The following is an 18,047-nucleotide window of genomic DNA, read 5'->3' on the forward strand; positions in this document are numbered from 1 at the left end:
CCACCTACACAATAATGTTCTGTGTTATTTTTCTTCCCATTTATCAGGACCGTTAGGCAACATATAGGTACATGTTCGAATCCCCATTAGTAACAATGCCTAGCATTCAATTTCCTTAACCTAGCTTAAATAAGTCTAGTTAAGCTCGATTCGAGAAAATGTTGGATTAAGTATTGCATTCCATCCACCTCCATATAGCTTTGTTCAACCAAAATATTTCATAAGGTATGGCGTCTTTTCATTTTATAAGTAATTAGAAATTGATAATAATCCGGTTTAGGTCAAAACATATACTTCAATTAGCATACATCTTTCCTTCTTCTATTTCTGGAAACAAAAACAATAAGAAATGTTGTCATTATAGGTTTTATCCTTTTTTAAATAATGAGACGAGCCTCGCCAAATAAAAAAAAATGCAAATTGCGGGGCCTTCAACAACTAATCATAATATTTAGAATTCGGGCTAGGCCGTTTAGTGAATCTCATGGCCTTCTCAAAAAATAATAACGCGTTAGACTCTTTAGGCGCGGCTTAATTAAATCATATTCTTAAATTCGGGTGCACATTGATGTGACCCAAATCCAAATCTCAACGAAGTCAAAATGTGTTGACGATCACGGGCGCATTGATTGTGACGTGGTTCGAGATGCATTTTCACGACGTTGCAATTCTATAAAAATAAGTGATAATGATAAAAGCGGTTTAAACTTAATAAAAGCACGTAAGTCATAACATGTATTTAAATCAGATATTTAGCCATTATAACAATTTAAGCGACCGTGCTAGAACCACGGGATTCGAGGGTGCCTAACACCTTCCCTCGGGTCAACAGAATTCCTTACTTAGAATTTCTGGTTCGCAGACTTCATTTGGAAAGTCGAAAATTTCCTCGATTTGGGATTCAAGATAAACCGGTGACTTGGGACACCAAAAGCCAAACCTTTCCCAAGTGGCGACTCTGAATTAAATAAATAATCCCATTTCGAATATTGTCACTTAAATTGGAAAAACTCCACCCGCGCACTTAACCCTTCGGGGGCGGGGCGCGCAAAAAGGAGGCGTGACAGCTCTGGCGACTCTGCTGGGGACGTAAACCCAGAACCACTGGTTCAGGGTTCAAGAATTCGAGCTTAGAATAATTGTTATATTTGGCTTTATTATCTGATCTTTATTACATGTTTTTGCATAACGTGCTAAATGTTGTCTTTTACCGCTTTGATATTATCTGAACTGTATATAAACTGTGCCGAAACCCTTCTCTTCTTACCTCCGGGGAGAAGCTCGCTGGTCGAGACTCCCTATTCTGTTAGTGTCAATACCTGAAATAAGAAAGAGGTCGGACAAGTTACAAAGCCGGACGATCTCGCGGGTCCCCGGTACGTAGCCCCCTCCTCGACTCGAGTTGTCCGCTCGGGTACACAGTCTAGAACAAATACCCAGGTTACGAACCTAGAATAACTTGACTTCATGCCGGATCCCTAGTAGGAACGCTTATTTGCATCATGTTGCATTTGACTTAAGGGACTCAACACAGGGGTTGGGTCCGTCTAGGACAGGCAACCTGAAATGAAAAAGACCACCCTGCTGCATCCTATTTGTTTTGTGCATTTATTTGCTTCGGTTCCGCATGCTGACCGGTTTCTAAAAAAGGGAAAATAGCAGCGTAGGGAGATAATTACTTATTTTGGAAAAATAAAACCAATGTTCAAGTATTGTCAAAACCTCGCCAGAATTTTTCTAAAAAAAGAGAATAAAAACAAAATTTGTCTTCTTAGTTTGAATTATTAAAAAAAATATACAAAAAAAAAAAATTCTTTCATATCCGAAATCAAAAAAAAAGAAGGTATTTATTTAAAAGTAAAAAAAAATGGAAAATTCATAATTCAAAAAATGTGTTGTTTCTTTTGTAGTACCCCTTTTATAAATTCAGACTAATAGTCCAAATATTGCCTAAAAAATATAAATATTTTCTTTAGTCTTTATCTTCTTTTTTTTTTCTTTTTCAAAAAATAATAAAAAAATACTTATTCTTGATTTCTAGGTTTATTTGATTTTCTCTATTCATGATATGCCCGAACTACGCCGGTTTGATTCTCACCGGATGTGAGATACGTAGGCAACCCTCGTCGGGTTCAACCCCATTTTGCTAAAATAGCCAAAAATCCATAAATAAATAAATAAAAAAAAGATGTGTCAAATTTTTAAGGAGTCGTAAATAAATCGGGTGACGCTGTTTTGTCATAAATAGCCGAATGTTCCCGAAAGGGACGCCGGAAGGCTGACTTTGCATAAATAGCCACTTTTGGGTTTTGCTTAGCATTTTTAGACCCACACAGCCTTAAAATCTTCGTCCCCGAAGTGCTTAAAGGCCGTGTTCAAAGCTTGGTCCCCTCTGTAAAATATTTTGAGTCAGTCATTTTTGTTAAAATCACCTTAATAAATGTGCAGGATGAGCACGATGCAAAATGAACATTTTTCAATAATGACCAAAATCCCTGTCAAGTTACGGCTATGGTGGAATGATCTAGGTGTTGAAGGACAAAATGAGGTTAAGAAATATCTGAAAGGTCTTGTGGGTCTGTTGGAAATCCAGCCTCGGGGAGATATCATAAGAGCTTTGGTTACCTATTGGGACCCGGCGCACAATGTTTTCCATTTCTCTGATTTTGAGCTCACCCCGACTTTGGAAGAAATGGCCGGATACATCGGGAATACTGAACTTCCGTTGAGGGAAAAATACTTGGTCGCCCCGAGAGTCGTCACGGTACATCGGTTCCTAGATTCATTGAAAATACCTAGAACAGTCCACAACCCGGATCTAGCAGCCGGATTCTGTACTCCATGCTTCATATATGATAGGTACGGTCATGAGGGGGGATTCAATAATCCAATCAACAAACTGTGCAGCAAAGGAGTTCGTCAGAAGTGGGACGAGCACAGACGGGTAGCGTTCATGATAATGTTCCTGGGCCTTCTGGTATTTCCAAGGAAAGACGGAAACATTGATTTGAAGATATCCGGGGTCGTCAGCACTTTACTCACGCAAAGTGACAGTACTCTCGCGCCTATGGTGGTATCTGACATCTTTCGAGCTCTTACAGCTTGTAAAGCTGGGGGAAATTTCTTCGAAGGTTGTAACTTGCTCCTACAGATATGGATGACCGAGCACCTCTGCCATCATTCCGAGATTTTGAGCCATGGTTCCCCGGAAAAGACCCGCATAGAAGAATCTTACACGAGAACCAGAGAGATCATTTGGCCCAAAGGAGTCCTGGCATGGACCTCGTTCTTGCAAGCTCTTACTGCCAGCCAAATACAATGGACGTTGGGATGGTTGCCTGTTGATGAGATCTTATATATGTCGGCGGCTAAAACTCATTTCTTGCTGATGGGGCTTAAGAGCATTCAACCTTACGCACCCGGCCGAGTTTTGAGACAGTTCGGAAGATGCCAGACAGTACCTCATGAGGAAGATCTTAGCGCTCAAGCAGTTGAGATAAGTCCTAACGGACAGTTCCCAGAAGCAAAGATTCGCCAAATCTGGAATGAGGGTCAATATTTGAAATCAGATACTTGCGTGCGGGATCGAGCCAAAGGAGAAACGGCGCCAGGTTACCTTGCATGGTACAGAAGGGAACTTGAGCATGAAAGGCCAGCTAAGAGACCCCACATCCGGAATTTCACCGAGTCATCGCAAAGGCATTGGGATTGGTTAGCAAAGGAAAGAGGCTATTGTGCCGAAATCAGCAGGTTAAAGCAACAAGTAGAAGGCATGAAATACGAGCACAACGTGCAAATTGCTACCGATCTGGGAGAGCGGAACAGGTTAACTCAAGAAAATGAAATGCTCAGAGCCCAGATCAAACAGATAAGGTTGGATGCAGATAAACAGCCAAGGCATCGATCAGACGAGCACCTGATAAAAAGGCTAAAAAGCGAGATCAGAGAATGGCAAGATGGTTTGGAGAAATCTGAAAATGTCATAGCAGAGCTCAAAGCACAGTGGGATACAAGAGCAGATAAGCATCGTCGATACCTGAATCAATTGGAAGGCGACCACAAGAAAACCGTTGCTAAAATAAAGAGAGAGATGGCTGCACTTGAGATCAAAGCAGCTAATCAGGCCAAGGATTTCCAAATTGAGAGCAGATACTGGTACGACTCAATATCCCAGATGAAGTTGGAAGTACGGCGTCTGAAGCATCAGCATGTACAAGATGCTCAAGTCTTCAAGATATGCAGCGATCAGATAAAACGCCTGCTCGTAGAGAAGAAGCAAACCAGAGATAGGGTCAAGGCCATTGCCCATGCCATCACCAGACGATGCCTACGATGTGAGAACATGTCCAGCGTTACCGTCCTCTCAGCAGTAATGGGTTATGTCAAGCAGACTATGCACGAGCTGGAGCAACTTGAGAGGGATCTCACGCCTAGGACCGCGACGAGGCCGAACGATGCCCCGCGGACACCAATTTTCAAAACCATAATGTATTCATAAGTCGAATCTGTATCTTAGCATTTTCTGCCTGTTTTCCATCAGGGTGATTTTAGTCTATGTTGAGTCTAGGTTTATTTTCGAAGTTTGCTTTTTCTTTCGCAAAATGTAGTTTGTAATAGACCACTTCAACAATAAAAAGGTTGCTTCTTTTACGCCATTTGTGTTTTTCAAAATACGTAATGATCTGATTCACGTAGGCATCGTGATACGTAGGCAATCCTCATCGGATCCGGTCGCATTTCCTTTACTGAAAAAAAAAACTAATAAAATGCCGGGATGACGCATGCTCTCGTAGCAAACATATAGTAATCCACTTAACTGTATAGGTGCATCATGCCCAACGTGAGATTAATTATCTGTTATTCGCTACAAATTAACCGTGCATTTGTCGTTGAGAATCCAGGGTTTTTGAAAAGATGGTCGGTTTGGTGAAAGTCTGGCCTCGCACTCATATTTCACGAGGTCAAGGAGAAGTGTTCAACTACCTATTGTTAGGGCCAGAAGCAGTACTCACACTTACTTCACCAGGTCAAAAGGAAGTGTGGAAATGTCTTCAGAAATTCCATTGCAGACGATCCCTGTTTCTGAGGAGAGCTCAATCTCAGCTGTCCTCACACCTGAATCCGCAACTGCGGAGGAAAATAGAATCCTACGGCTCCGCATGTTGGAAATGCTGGACGACTGGAATAATGGGAAAGAGCCGCCAAGTGTCGTCCCCGGATTCCCTGAATTATTCTCCAGGTCAAGTGGGACTTCTAATGTCCCCATAAATTATCCTGCTACCCCATTCGGGTACCCAGCCACCTCAGCCTTCTCTGCTGGATCGCCTTCTGAGCCTCATCCCCGAATGTCATCCACTGATGCAAGCATGAACATCTTTACTGCATCGCCTTGCCCGATTACGGCACAGCCTACCACGTACAAGCCAAGCTTTGACTCATCCTCTTTTACATTCCAAGCACCATCGTTCTCAATGGAACCAACTAGGTTCGCTACCAGCACTAATCCTCTACCGCCTCAGTGCGAGCTTGCACCCGGGCAGGATCAGAACCCCAGAATTGCAGAACAAAATGAGATTGCCAAGAGAATGAGAAGCCTTGAACAAAGTTTGAAGAATATGCAAGGATTGAGCGGACAAAAGAGCGTCTCTTACGCCGACCTGTGCATGTTCCCTCACGTGCACCTGCCAACGGGTTTCAAGACCCCGAAGTTCGAGAAATACGATGGGCATGGTGACCCCATTGCACATCTTAAGAAATACTGCAACCAATTGCGGGGAGCCGGCGGAAAAGAAGAACTGCTAATGGCATATTTTGGAGAAAGTCTAGTAGGGATAGCTTCGGAATGGTATATGGATCAGGAAATGTCCCGATGGCATATATGGGATGATCTCGCCAAAGATTTTGTAAAACAATTCCAGTATAACATCGACATTGCGCCAGACCGAAACTCTCTGTCGAATTTGAAGAAGAAGCCTTCGGAAAGCTTTAGAGAGTATGCTATTAAGTGGCGTGAACAGGCGTCGAGAGTGAAGCCTCCCATGGATGAAGCGGAAATGGTCACTACCTTTCTCCAGGCTCAAGAGTCTGACTATTTCCAAAACATGATGTCAGCCATGGGTAAGCCATTCGCGGAAGCGATCAAGATTGGAGAGATGGTGGAAAATGGCTTGAAAACAGGTAGGATTCTGAGTCAAGCAGCCATAAGGGCAACCTCCCAGGGCGTCCAAAGCGGGTCCGGAGGAACGACAAGGAGGAAGAAGAAGGAAGAAACGACTATGGCAGCCTCTGAAGCAAGGGAGTATCGTCATCCCAGGCCCCATTTTCCGGAAAGAGCCCCACAACACTACTACCCCCACTCAAATTTGGCATATGCTCATCAACCTTATATGGTCATGAATGCCCAACCTTATAACCATCCACCACAACAAGCCAACCGAGGCCCAGCTCCACCTCCCAGAAATCAGCCTCCTTACCGCAACCACTATAACCCACAACCCCCGCAGAATAACTTCCGCCCCCAGGAGCCACCTCGACGGCGGACTTTCACGCCCATCGGTGAACAATACTCTACTTTGTTCCCTAAGCTAGTCCAGTTGGGTTTCTTGCAACCAATTCCCCAAACGAGGCAAAACCCAACATCACCTTCTTACAAAGCCGGAGTCAGATGCGCCTATCATTCAGGGGCCGAGGGACATGATACAAACGACTGCTGGTCATTGAAAAGAGTGGTCGAAAATTTGATAGAGCAGGGGAAAATAGTGCTAAGGGACGAAGAGATCCCAAATGTGACTAACAATCCATTGCCCGCTCACAATAATGGGCCGCTGATCGGAATGATTTGCGAAGACAAAGAGTTCGACCCTGCTCTGAAAGCCATAATTGCCATTATCGACACGGGGAAGAGGCCCGAAATGGACCAGAAACTAGAAAAGGGGGAAGAGGTCAAAGCTATAAAGAAATTGCCTGAAAAGAAGGTGGAGAAGAAAGTGGTACCTGTAAAAAATGAAGTTCTTTACATACCACGAGGTCGAGCTGAGAAGACGCAGAACTTTGGAATCAAAAAGACAAAACCTGTGTACATGCCGAAAGGGGCCTATGTGGTCCGGGGGACGATTCAACCACCTCGGCTGAATGAGCCAGTGGTTATCGGACGCGTGCCACAAAAGCCAATGACCAACCCGTCCACAGTGCCGTGGAATTATCAAAAGACTTTGGTGATGTACAAAGGTAAAGAGGTCATGGGAGAACTTCCAGAAAATACTTTCATTGGAAGGTATTCAAATACCCAAGAACTGAACAACGCCACACAAAGGCGCTTCCCGCCAAAGAAGCCCGTGAGTGTTGAGGAAGCGGAAGTGTTCTTCCAACAAATGAAAATGCCGGATTACGAAGTGATAGATCAGCTGCGCAAGTACCCTGAGCAAGTATCCATGCTGTCATTATTGATGAGGTCAACCGAGCATCAAAAGATCCTGCTGAAAACCCTGAATGAAGCATATGTACCAGTTGAAACCTCGGTGGAGCAACTAGAGCGGATGACAGAAAGATTCTTCGCCGTCAACCAAATCTCTTTCAGCAAGAATGATTTACCCCCGGAAGGAGCAGCACACAACAAGGCTTTGCATCTAACAGTTAAATGCGAAGACTACTATGTCAAGCGGGTAATGTTGGATGGGGGATCAGGTGTTGACATTTGCCCGCTCTCCACGCTACAAAGAATGGAAATTGGGACAGGAAGAATCCGACCCAACAATGTCTGCGTAAGAGCTTTCGACGGCATCAAGAGAGATACCATGGGAGAAATAGACCTGTTGTTGGTCATAGGACCAGTCGAATTTCGAGTAACCTTCCAGGTGATCGACATGGACACATCCTACAATTTTCTCCTTGGCAGACCTTGGATCCATGCGGCAGGAGCCGTGCCTTCCACTCTTCACCAGATGGTGAAGTTCGAGTACGAAGACCGAGAGATCGTGGTCCATGGGGAAGATGAGCATGCCATTTATCGGGACCCATCCATCCCGTATCTGGAACCGAGAGAAGGGAGCGAACATACGATCTATCAAGCTTTTGAGATTGTACTAGCAGAGCAGCACGAAGAGGGAATACCCTGCCCCCAGCCTTTCTTGTCTAACGCCTCGGTTATGGTGGCCAAAGAGATGATCCGGCACGGATTTAGGCCAGGGAAGGGACTTGGACGAACCCTTCAGGGAATAACAGAACCCATTACTTTGCCAATCATCAAGAAACCTTTTGGACTAGGTTTCAAACCTACTCCAGCAGACGAAGAGTGGGCAAAGAAAAGGAAAAATGAGGGTTGGAAGTTACCACAACCACTGCTGGATTTATACGCAACTTTCATCAGGCCAAGGTACATCGAAGAAGAAGATGATGAGGTCTTCACAGCTGAGGAAATCGAGGAGATATGTGGGGCAATGAGAGATATGCTCTACGAGGTCCACATGGTTCAACCAGGTGAAGGCACAAGCACTGCTGAGATGCTGTACATGGGGCCGAGCGCCCAACTTCAAAACTGGGAGGCCACGCCATTCCCGACTAGACGGAAGTCCGGGTAGACCTGTCCTGCCACCTTTCCTGTGTCACAAGTTATCCCCAGGACATAACTTGAACGTTTTCTTCTTTTCAATTGTTGTTTTGAATTCCTAGTTGTAAACATTGTTGTCTTCCAACTTTCCAAAGAAAATATAAAAAAAAATCATCTTTGCTTTCCTATTCTTTCTTTTGTTCTGATTTTTATTACTTTTCCTCTTATCTTCCTTTTCAGTCCTAATAATGCGGCTTTAAATATGACATGCTTGCGGACTTCACGCCCAGATCACAATGAGTTATTTAACTGCGAATTAATGAACCCAGAACCAGAATATGATGCGGAAGAGGCTTTTAGGGAGATAAACCGAGAGTTGGAATATTTCGAGAATAAACCTAAGCCAAATCTGAATGACACTGAACCGGTAAATTTAGGAACCCCGGAAGAAATCCGGGAGACCAAGATAAGCATTCACACGGACAAGAAAACGCGAGAGGCGATAATTCAACTTCTTTTTGAATTCAAAGATGTGTTTGCTTGGTCATATGATGACATGCCGGGACTAGGTGTTGATCTAGTGGTTCATAAATTACCGATTCATCCTGATTGTCCTCCAGTTCAACAAAAGCAACGAAAGTTCAAAACTGAGGTCAGTGACAAGATTAAGGATGAGATCACCAAGCAACTGAAAACAGGAGTGATCCGTGTAGTCTAATATACAACATGGTTAGCGAATGTAGTTCCAGTACCAAAAAAGGACGGGAAAACTCGGGTATGTGTAGATTACAGAGATCTGAATAGAGCAAGTCCTAAAGATAATTTCCCGTTGCCCAACATCCACATCCTCGTTGATAATTGTGCCAAACACGAGATACAGTCTTTTGTAGATTGTTATGCTGGGTATCATCAGGTACTGATGGATGAAGGGGACGCCGAGAAAACTGCCTTCACCACGCCTTGGGGCACCTACTGTTACCGGGTCATGCCATTTGGTCTGAAGAATGCTGGGGCTACTTACATGAGGGCCATGACTGCCATTTTCCATGACATGATGCACCAGGAAATAGAGGTGTACGTGGACGACGTGATAGTCAAGTCCAGGACGCAGGATAATCACATCCAAGACTTGAGGAAATTCTTCGAGAGATTAAGGAAGTATGACTTGAAGCTAAATCCAGCCAAATGCGCTTTCGGAGTTCCGTCGGGCAAACTTTTGGGTTTCATCGTAAGCAGGAGAGGAATCGAGCTAGATCCAACTAAGATAAAATCTATCAGAGATTTGCCTCCCCCGAGAACGAAGAAAGACGTGATGAGTCTGTTGGGCAGGTTGAACTACATCACTCGGTTTATTGCCCAGCTGACAAGCACGTGTGAGCCCATATTCAAGCTGTTAAGAAAAGATGCGGCGATCAAATGGACAACTGAGTGTCAAGAAGCCTTTGATAAAGTCAAAGAATACCTTTCGAATCCCCCAGTCTTGGTCCCTCCAGAACCAGGGAGGCCACTTTTCTTGTATCTGACAGTCTTGGAGAACTCTTTCGGTTGCGTCCTCGGGCAACACGACGTAACCGGAAAGAAGGAGCAAGCAATCTACTACTTGAGCAAGAAATTCACCGGCTACGAGGCCAAATACACTCTGCTGGAAAGGACATGCTGCGCTCTCACATGGGTTGCTCAAAAGCTGAGACATTATCTCCAAGCCCACACTACGTTCCTCATAAGCAGGTTGGATCCTTTGAAGTATATATTTCAGAAACCAATGCCTACTGGGAGACTGGCTAAATGGCAAATCTTGCTTACGGAATTCGACATAGTTTATGTCACTCGCACGGCAATGAAAGCCCAGGCGTTAGCAGATCATTTGGCCGAAAATCCGGTCGATGAGGAATACCAGCCATTGGATACCTACTTTCCAGATGAAGAGGTAAACACCGTAGAAGTGATCTCGGAGGAAGCTCATGTTTGGAAGATGTTCTTTGACGGAGCCGTGAACGCCAAGGGTGTAGGGATTGGGGCAATTTTGATCTCGCCTTCTGGTCAGCATTATCCCGCCACAGCTAGACTTCGTTTCTTTTGCACAAATAATACAGCTGAGTATGAAGCCTGCATTATGGGCATGCATATGGCAATCGATCAGGATGTCGAAGACTTACTGATTATGGGAGATTCTGACCTGATCATCCGGCAAGCTCAAGGCGAATGGGAAACTCGGGATGTCAAACTTATCCCATACCGACAACATGTGGAGGACCTCAGCAAGCGCTTTACATCAATAGAATTCAGGTACATTCCGAGGTGTCACAATGAACTGGCAGATGCACTTGCTACTTTGGCTTCAATGCTACCCTACCCGGGCAACGCCCACGTCGATCCTTTGGAAATCCAAATCAAGGAAAGACACGGTTACTGCAGTGTAATCGAGGCGGGATCAAATACGCAGCCTTGGTACCATGACATCAAGAGGTTCCTGAAGACGCAAGAATACCCCGAGCACGCTACTGGAGATCAAAAGAGGACCATTAGGCGACATGCAAGTGGTTTCTTTTTGAGCGGTGAATTGTTATATAAGAGGACCCCGGACCTCAATCTCCTAAGATGTGTCGATATCGAGGAAGCGAGAAAGATCATGCACGAAGTACACGCAGGTGTGTGCGGACCTCACATGAACGGGTATGTCTTAGCGAAGAAAATCCTTAGAGCAGGTTATTACTGGATGACCATGGAAAAGGATTGCTTTAGCTTCGTTCGGAAATGTCATCAGTGTCAGGTGCACGGTGATTTGATTCATGCACCTCCCACGGAACTGCATCCCATGTCCGCACCTTGGCCATTTGTCGCTTGGGGCATGGACGTCATTGGACCAATTGAACCAAAGGCTTCGAATGGACACAGGTTTATACTGGTTGCCATCGATTACTTCACAAAATGGGTAGAAGCTGTCACTCTCAAGTCGGTCACTAAGAAAGCTGTGGTGGATTTTGTACACTCAAATCTTATCTGTCGCTTCGGTATTCCTGCGACTATCATTACAGATAACGCAGCAAACTTGAACAGTCACTTGATGGGAGATGTATGCGAGCAATTCAAGATAACGCATAGGAATTCCACTCCTTATCGGCCAAAAGCCAATGGTGCCGTGGAAGCGGCAAACAAAAACATCAAGAAGATTTTGAGGAAAACGATCCAAAGTTCCCGACAGTGGCATGAGCAGTTACCTTTTGCATTATTGGGGTACCGCACTACGGTACGCACATCGGTGGGAGCGACTCCTTATCTTTTGGTTTATGGGACCGAGGCTGTAATACCGGCAGAGGTAGAAATTCCTTCGCTTCGAATCATTGTCGAAGCAGAAATCGAAGACAGCGAGTGGGTTAAGGCTCGACTGGAGCAATTAACGTTGATTGATGAAAAGCGAATGGCCGCAGTTTGTCACGGACAGTTATACCAACGAAGGATGGCCCGTGCTTACAACAAGAAAGTCCGACCCCGGAATTTCGAAGTAGGTCAGCTGGTACTAAGGCGTATTCTGCCGCATCATGAAGAAGCAAAAGGAAAGTTTGCCCCAAATTGGAAAGGCCCATACATCGTAAGGAAGATATTGCCGAGAGGAGCATTGTATTTAGGTGATATCGAAGGAAATGACCCCGACACAGCAGTAAATGCAGATGCAGTCAAGAGATACTACGTCTAGATCATACTCCAAGTAGTCCTGACACATTTTGAAATGGCGAAGGTTTTATCCCCACTACTCCCCAAACACTACCCAATTCTCTCTACCAACTTTTGAGCCGCTTACAAAAATAAAAAAAAAATAAAACATTGATTGAGGCCTGAACTACGTTTGACTTGATTCCGAAAGGATACGTAGGCAGCCTCTCCCTGAGGTTCAGTCACACCAACAATAAAATCCCATTCACCCTGAAATTAAAAACCGGGGCACGTCGAGCAGTTGAGAAGTTAGTATCATCTACCTCTCTTTACCAAGCACAAGCCTTCAAATCAATTACCAAATATGGTGGGGAACCAATAAGCGTCACAAATGGAGACCAGCACACTCTGAATTGAGAGAGATAAAATGAGAGAGTCTCGGCGGTGAAAACCTTCGGGCACCACGAGGCGACGGGAGTAGAGAAACCAAAATGAGAGAGCTTGTTTAGTAAAAACTCGCAAAGAGTGCTATCAAGCGATGACAGGAAGAGAAATGAGAGAGGTCAGCTAGCGAAAACCCACAAAGGGCGATGTTGGCCGAAAAAGAATGACTCCACCCCAAGAAGGTCTCGGCAAAGTGCCACCGGTTTGGAATCACAGATCTGTTCTGGTTCAGGAAAACGCAAATTCATGGAAGGTCGGACGTCCAGTCCAAAGAGCATGTCATGTCATTTAAAGTCAGCGTTATCTTCCTCAGATGAGTCTTTCTCGTCCCAAAAGGGACACTCCCTTCTTGAATTTGTGTTCTCCTTTCTTTGCTTCTCTTCGAATCCCTTTTGTGTTTAACCCCAAGTTCAGGACACACCGGAAATGGCAAGTGGCAGGTTTGTTTGCACGGAATCCCGTCTCATGAAGGAAAGTGCCTCATTTCGTCGGTACGATTGCCCAAGCCTGATTGGATCATGACGTTTGATGGTGTTTTAAAGTAAAAAGGAAAGAGAGAAATCTTCCCCAGCAAGTCCACTTTCAGACAAATCCCCACAGAATCTCCCTCTGTACAAATCCCCACAGAGTCTCTCCTTTTGAACAACCGTTGGAATTTCCTCAGCACACCCCCAGCGAGTCCTTTTGTAAATATTCCCCAACAAGCTTACCCCAACAAACCCTGGGAAACTCGTTTTGAAACAAAATATCCAGCATACCCCATTGTACAAAATCCGCACAAAGAATCCACTTTGTAAATATTCCCCCCACAGAGCTTCTTTTTGTACAAATTCCCACAGAACACCTCCAATAAAATCCCCGTTGAGAACCTCCAATCAAAACGGGACAAAAAAAAGAGGCCTTACGAGGCAAATCATCGCAGAATCTGGAAATACAAGCCTGAACAGTCTAGAAGGGTTTCGCCATTCGAATCAAATCAATGGCGGAACTTCACAACAGAAATAAAGACGCAAGAAAGCAACTGGGGACGATCAAGGTCACCAAACCGACCATCATTTCCGAACTAACAAATGATTCTTTGTCTGAAAGGTTGAAACAGGTCTAATCCAAGACAACCGTGCAAGAAGCAGGTGTCGCCCAAAGAAGAAGGTACACGGGTACAGGAAGTACTTCGGTAATGATGAATTCACTCGAAAGGTAAGCTTCCACGAAACTCCCTTTTATCTTCTATTAAAACAAGAAAACTCAAAAATAGATCGTGTAGTATTCTCGAGCTTTATCCCCAGCCAATCAGCATTAGGGTTTTAAACCCTAAACTGAATTTTCCTTTTAGTCAGCATTAGGGTTTTAAACCCTAAACTGAACTTTTTCCTTTCAGCCAGCATTAGGGTTTTAAAACCTAAACTGAGCTTTTTCATGCAATCAGCATTAGGGTTTTAAACCCTAAACTGAATTTTCCTTTTAGTCAGCATTAGGGTTTTAAACCCTAAACTGAACTTTTTCCTTTCAGCCAGCATTAGGGTTTTAAACCCTAAACTGAGCTTTTCCATGCAATCAGCATTAGGGTTTTAAACCCTAAACTGAATTTTCCTTTTAGTCAGCATTAGGGTTTTAAACCCTAAACTGAACTTTTTCCTTTCAGCCAGCATTAGGGTTTTAAACCCTAAACTGAACTTTTTCCTTTCAGCCAGCATTAGGGTTTTAAACCCTAAACTGAGCTTTTCCATGCAATCAGCATTAGGGTTTTAAACCCTAAACTGAATTTTCCTTTTAGTCAGCATTAGGGTTTTAAACCCTAAACTGAACTTTTTCCTTTCAGCCAGCATTAGGGTTTTAAACCCTAAACTGAGCTTTTCCATGCAATCAGCATTAGGGTTTTAAACCCTAAACTGAATTTTTCCTTTTAGTCAGCATTAGGGTTTTAAACCCTAAACTGAATTTTCCTTTTAGTCAGCATTAGGGTTTTAAACCCTAAACTGAACTTTTTCCTTTCAGCCAGCATTAGGGTTTTAAACCCTAAACTGAGCTTTTCCATGCAATCAGCATTAGGGTTTTAAACCCTAAACTGAATTTTCCTTTTAGTCAGCATTAGAGTTTTAAACCCTAAACTGAACTTTTTCCTTTCAGCCAGCATTAGGGTTTTAAACCCTAAACTGAGCTTTTCCATGCAATCAGCATTAGGGTTTTAAACCCTAAACTGAGCTTTTTCACGCAATCAGCATTAGGGTTTTAAACCCTAAACTGAACTTTTTCCTTTCAATCAGCATTAGGGTTTTAAACCCTAAACTGAATTTTCCTTTTAGTCAGCATTAGGGCTTTAAACCCTAAACTGAACTTTTTCCTTTTTAGCCAGCATTAGGGTTTTAAACCCTAAACTGAGCTTTTCCATGCAATAAGCATTAGGGTTTTAAACCCTAAACTGAACTTTTTCCTTTCAGCCAGCATTGGGGTTTTAAATCCTAAGCTGAGCTTTTTCATGCAATCAGCATTAGGGTTTTAAACCCTAAACTGAATTTTTCCTTTTAGTCAGCATTAGGGTTTCAAACCCTAAACTGAACTTTTTCCTTTAGCCAGCATTAGAGTTTTAAACCCTAAACTGAACTTTTTCCTTTAGCCAGCATTAGGGTTTTAAACCCTAAACTGAATTTTTCCTTTAGCCAGCATCAGGGTTTTAAACCCTAAACTGAACTTTTTTCATTCAGCCAGCATTAGGGTTTTAAACCCTAAACTGAGCTTTTCCATCCAATCAGCATTAGGGTTTTAAACCCTAAACTGAATTTTTCCTTTCAGTCAGCATTAGGGTTTTAAACCCTAAACTGAATTTTTCCTTAGTCAGCATTAGGGTTTTAAACCCTAAGCTGAACTTTTTCCCATTCAGCCAGCATTAGGGTTTTAAACCCTAAAACTGAGTTTTTCCGTGCAATCAGCATTAGGGTTTTAAACCCTAAACTGAATTCTTCCTTTGTTCGGCGTTAGGGTTTTAAACCCTAAACTGAACCTTTCCCCAGCTAGTCGGTATTAGGGCTCCAACCCTGAACTGAGCATGCATATCCTCTTTCATCAATTTTATGAACTTCCTGGCGAATAATTAACGAAATTTTCCTAGTGAAACTGGGGCAGAAAATTTCGTTCGTTTGTTTTCTCCCGCAGGTCTAACCTCGAGCCACATGGATCGAAATGACCCACGAGGTGAGTCCCAGTTCGGAATCAACGAATAAAAAGAGGAAAAAGAGAGAAGATGTCCGGAGATATCGGAGTAAATGGAAGGCGGATTGACTCCAACATTTGATTAAGGTCCTGAACCCTGCCAATCGCGTCTCACTCAGTATCCCGAAGATTAAACAAGTCGCCGCAACTCGCAAGCATCAAGGTTCAGATCGGAGTCTACAAGCAGAATCAGCTAAGACCCAAGATCAAGTCATAAAAGAATCATAGATAGGAATCTTGTAACTAGCAGTTGACATGCATATAAGTAGTTAGTTCAGTTTCCAATTTTCGTTTGGTTGTAATAAGGCGGTCAGTGACGCAGCAGTGACAACAGCAACAGCAGTAGCAGCAAGCATTGCAATCCCATGGTAGTCCCAGCTACCAAAACTTCTCGAACTACATTGACCTGATTCCTGTTTAGCCCAGGATATGTAGGAAATCTTTGAAGCAAGATTCGGTCAGATCTTTCAAAAACATGCTTCATACGGAGTGGTCCATAGGCAAAAATCGCTCATACACGCTCACTTTATCTTTGCACGGAAACTCTTCGTGTTTCCGAACAAAGAGGGGCAGCTGTGAGCACGTGATTTTTGTTTCGCACGACAATCGCTCCAAAAGAAATAAAAAATAATAATAATTGGCCCCGCTGTACAAATTTTGGATTTTTACATGGCACTTTGTTGGTTATTTGCGATTTTTGCCCATTTTTACTTTATTAAAACAAAATACAAAAAATGTGTGTGTCATGCATAATTCGAACCGTAATCCGGTCGTTAAATAGAAAATCATAAATAGGCATCTTCGTCCGTGATTTTATTTTGTTTGATTTTACCTGTTTTGAAATATTTTAGTGTGTGTGCAAATAATTGAATTGAGTGTGTATTTAATTTTAATTTGATTTTTTGCTTAGTTTTGTTTTTAAAATAAATAAGAAAAAGAAATAAAAATAAAAAAATAAAAAGGAAAAGACCCCTTCTTCTTCCGGATTGGGCCAATTTATTAAAATTGGCGCAAACAAGCAATGCACCCAAACCAGGCCTGCCCGGTCCAGTCCAGTTGATACCCAGGGTGTCCAAACGACGTCGTTTGGGTCATGCCTGATTTGGGCCGTTGATCTCAGATTGATCAACGACCAAGATCACCTCCCCATAACTCACTAATCGCCCCGACCCGTTTCCACCCGGACCAACCCAAACCCTTTACCCTCGAAACGACACCGTTCCACTTAAGCCCTCAGATCAGACCGTAGATCTAGATTGATCTAACGGTTGAGATCAACCCACCCATTCCATATATAAGCCCTTAACATACCCTGCCCCCCTATCCAATACCCCAGCCTTCGTCTCCACAGACCCTTCCCCTCAAACCCTAGCCGCCCCCATCTCCCTTCACCAGAAACCCGGCGGCATGAACGCCGGTGACCCTACCCTCAACACCATAGAACCCCCTTGCCATCCGGAACACGGATCTGTTAACCATGTAGTTCGAATCCCTTCCCACCTTCTCGAATCTTCATTTGAAGATTCGAGTCAAAACTCGATCTACACGGTTTAACCCCAGTTTCACACCAGACACTCCCCAGACCCCCTCGTGACCAAACCATGCTTGGTTTGGTCCGAATCTGATCAGGGAAGCATGAATCCCAGATCTGAGTTTTGGAAATTTTGTGTTCCTCCGTCACTGGTCCACCTTGTCCGAGCCGAAGAGATTAAGGTCTAATGGACCTTAATCGAAGTGTTTCTCGTCTGAGAAACACTTCGATTAAAGCCCGTTCAGCCTTAAGAAAGGCCTGACCGAGTCCGAGTTTAAGGTTTTGATTTTTCGAGATTTGAGGTGAGTCTTGCTTTTCTCTTTTCTTGTTTCTTGTTTAGTCCATGTGATTGACTAAAAGTCTGTTCATGTTTGTTTTAATTTTATCAACTTTCGTTTGTCCACTTTACCTGAACCTCTGTGTTTGTCTGAATCCCCCTCCTATTCTGATAAGGCATATGTATTTGTTGTGCAATTAGTTTGAATTCCAAATTTGTACTGATTAACTGATTCCTCGAAGTACAATTCTGTTTAATCAGTACAATTCGAGTCCTGTGTCCTATACTTTTGAATGTCTGATTTCTGGTGTCGATTGTATGTGTTGTAACTAATATAGTCGAGTCGACATGTGTCGTCAAATAGTTTCAACTGTCTGAACAAAATAAATCGA

This window comes from Nicotiana sylvestris, chromosome 10, assembly GCF_000393655.2.
Source record: "Nicotiana sylvestris chromosome 10, ASM39365v2, whole genome shotgun sequence".
In the NCBI taxonomy this organism is placed as follows: Eukaryota; Viridiplantae; Streptophyta; class Magnoliopsida; order Solanales; family Solanaceae; genus Nicotiana; species Nicotiana sylvestris.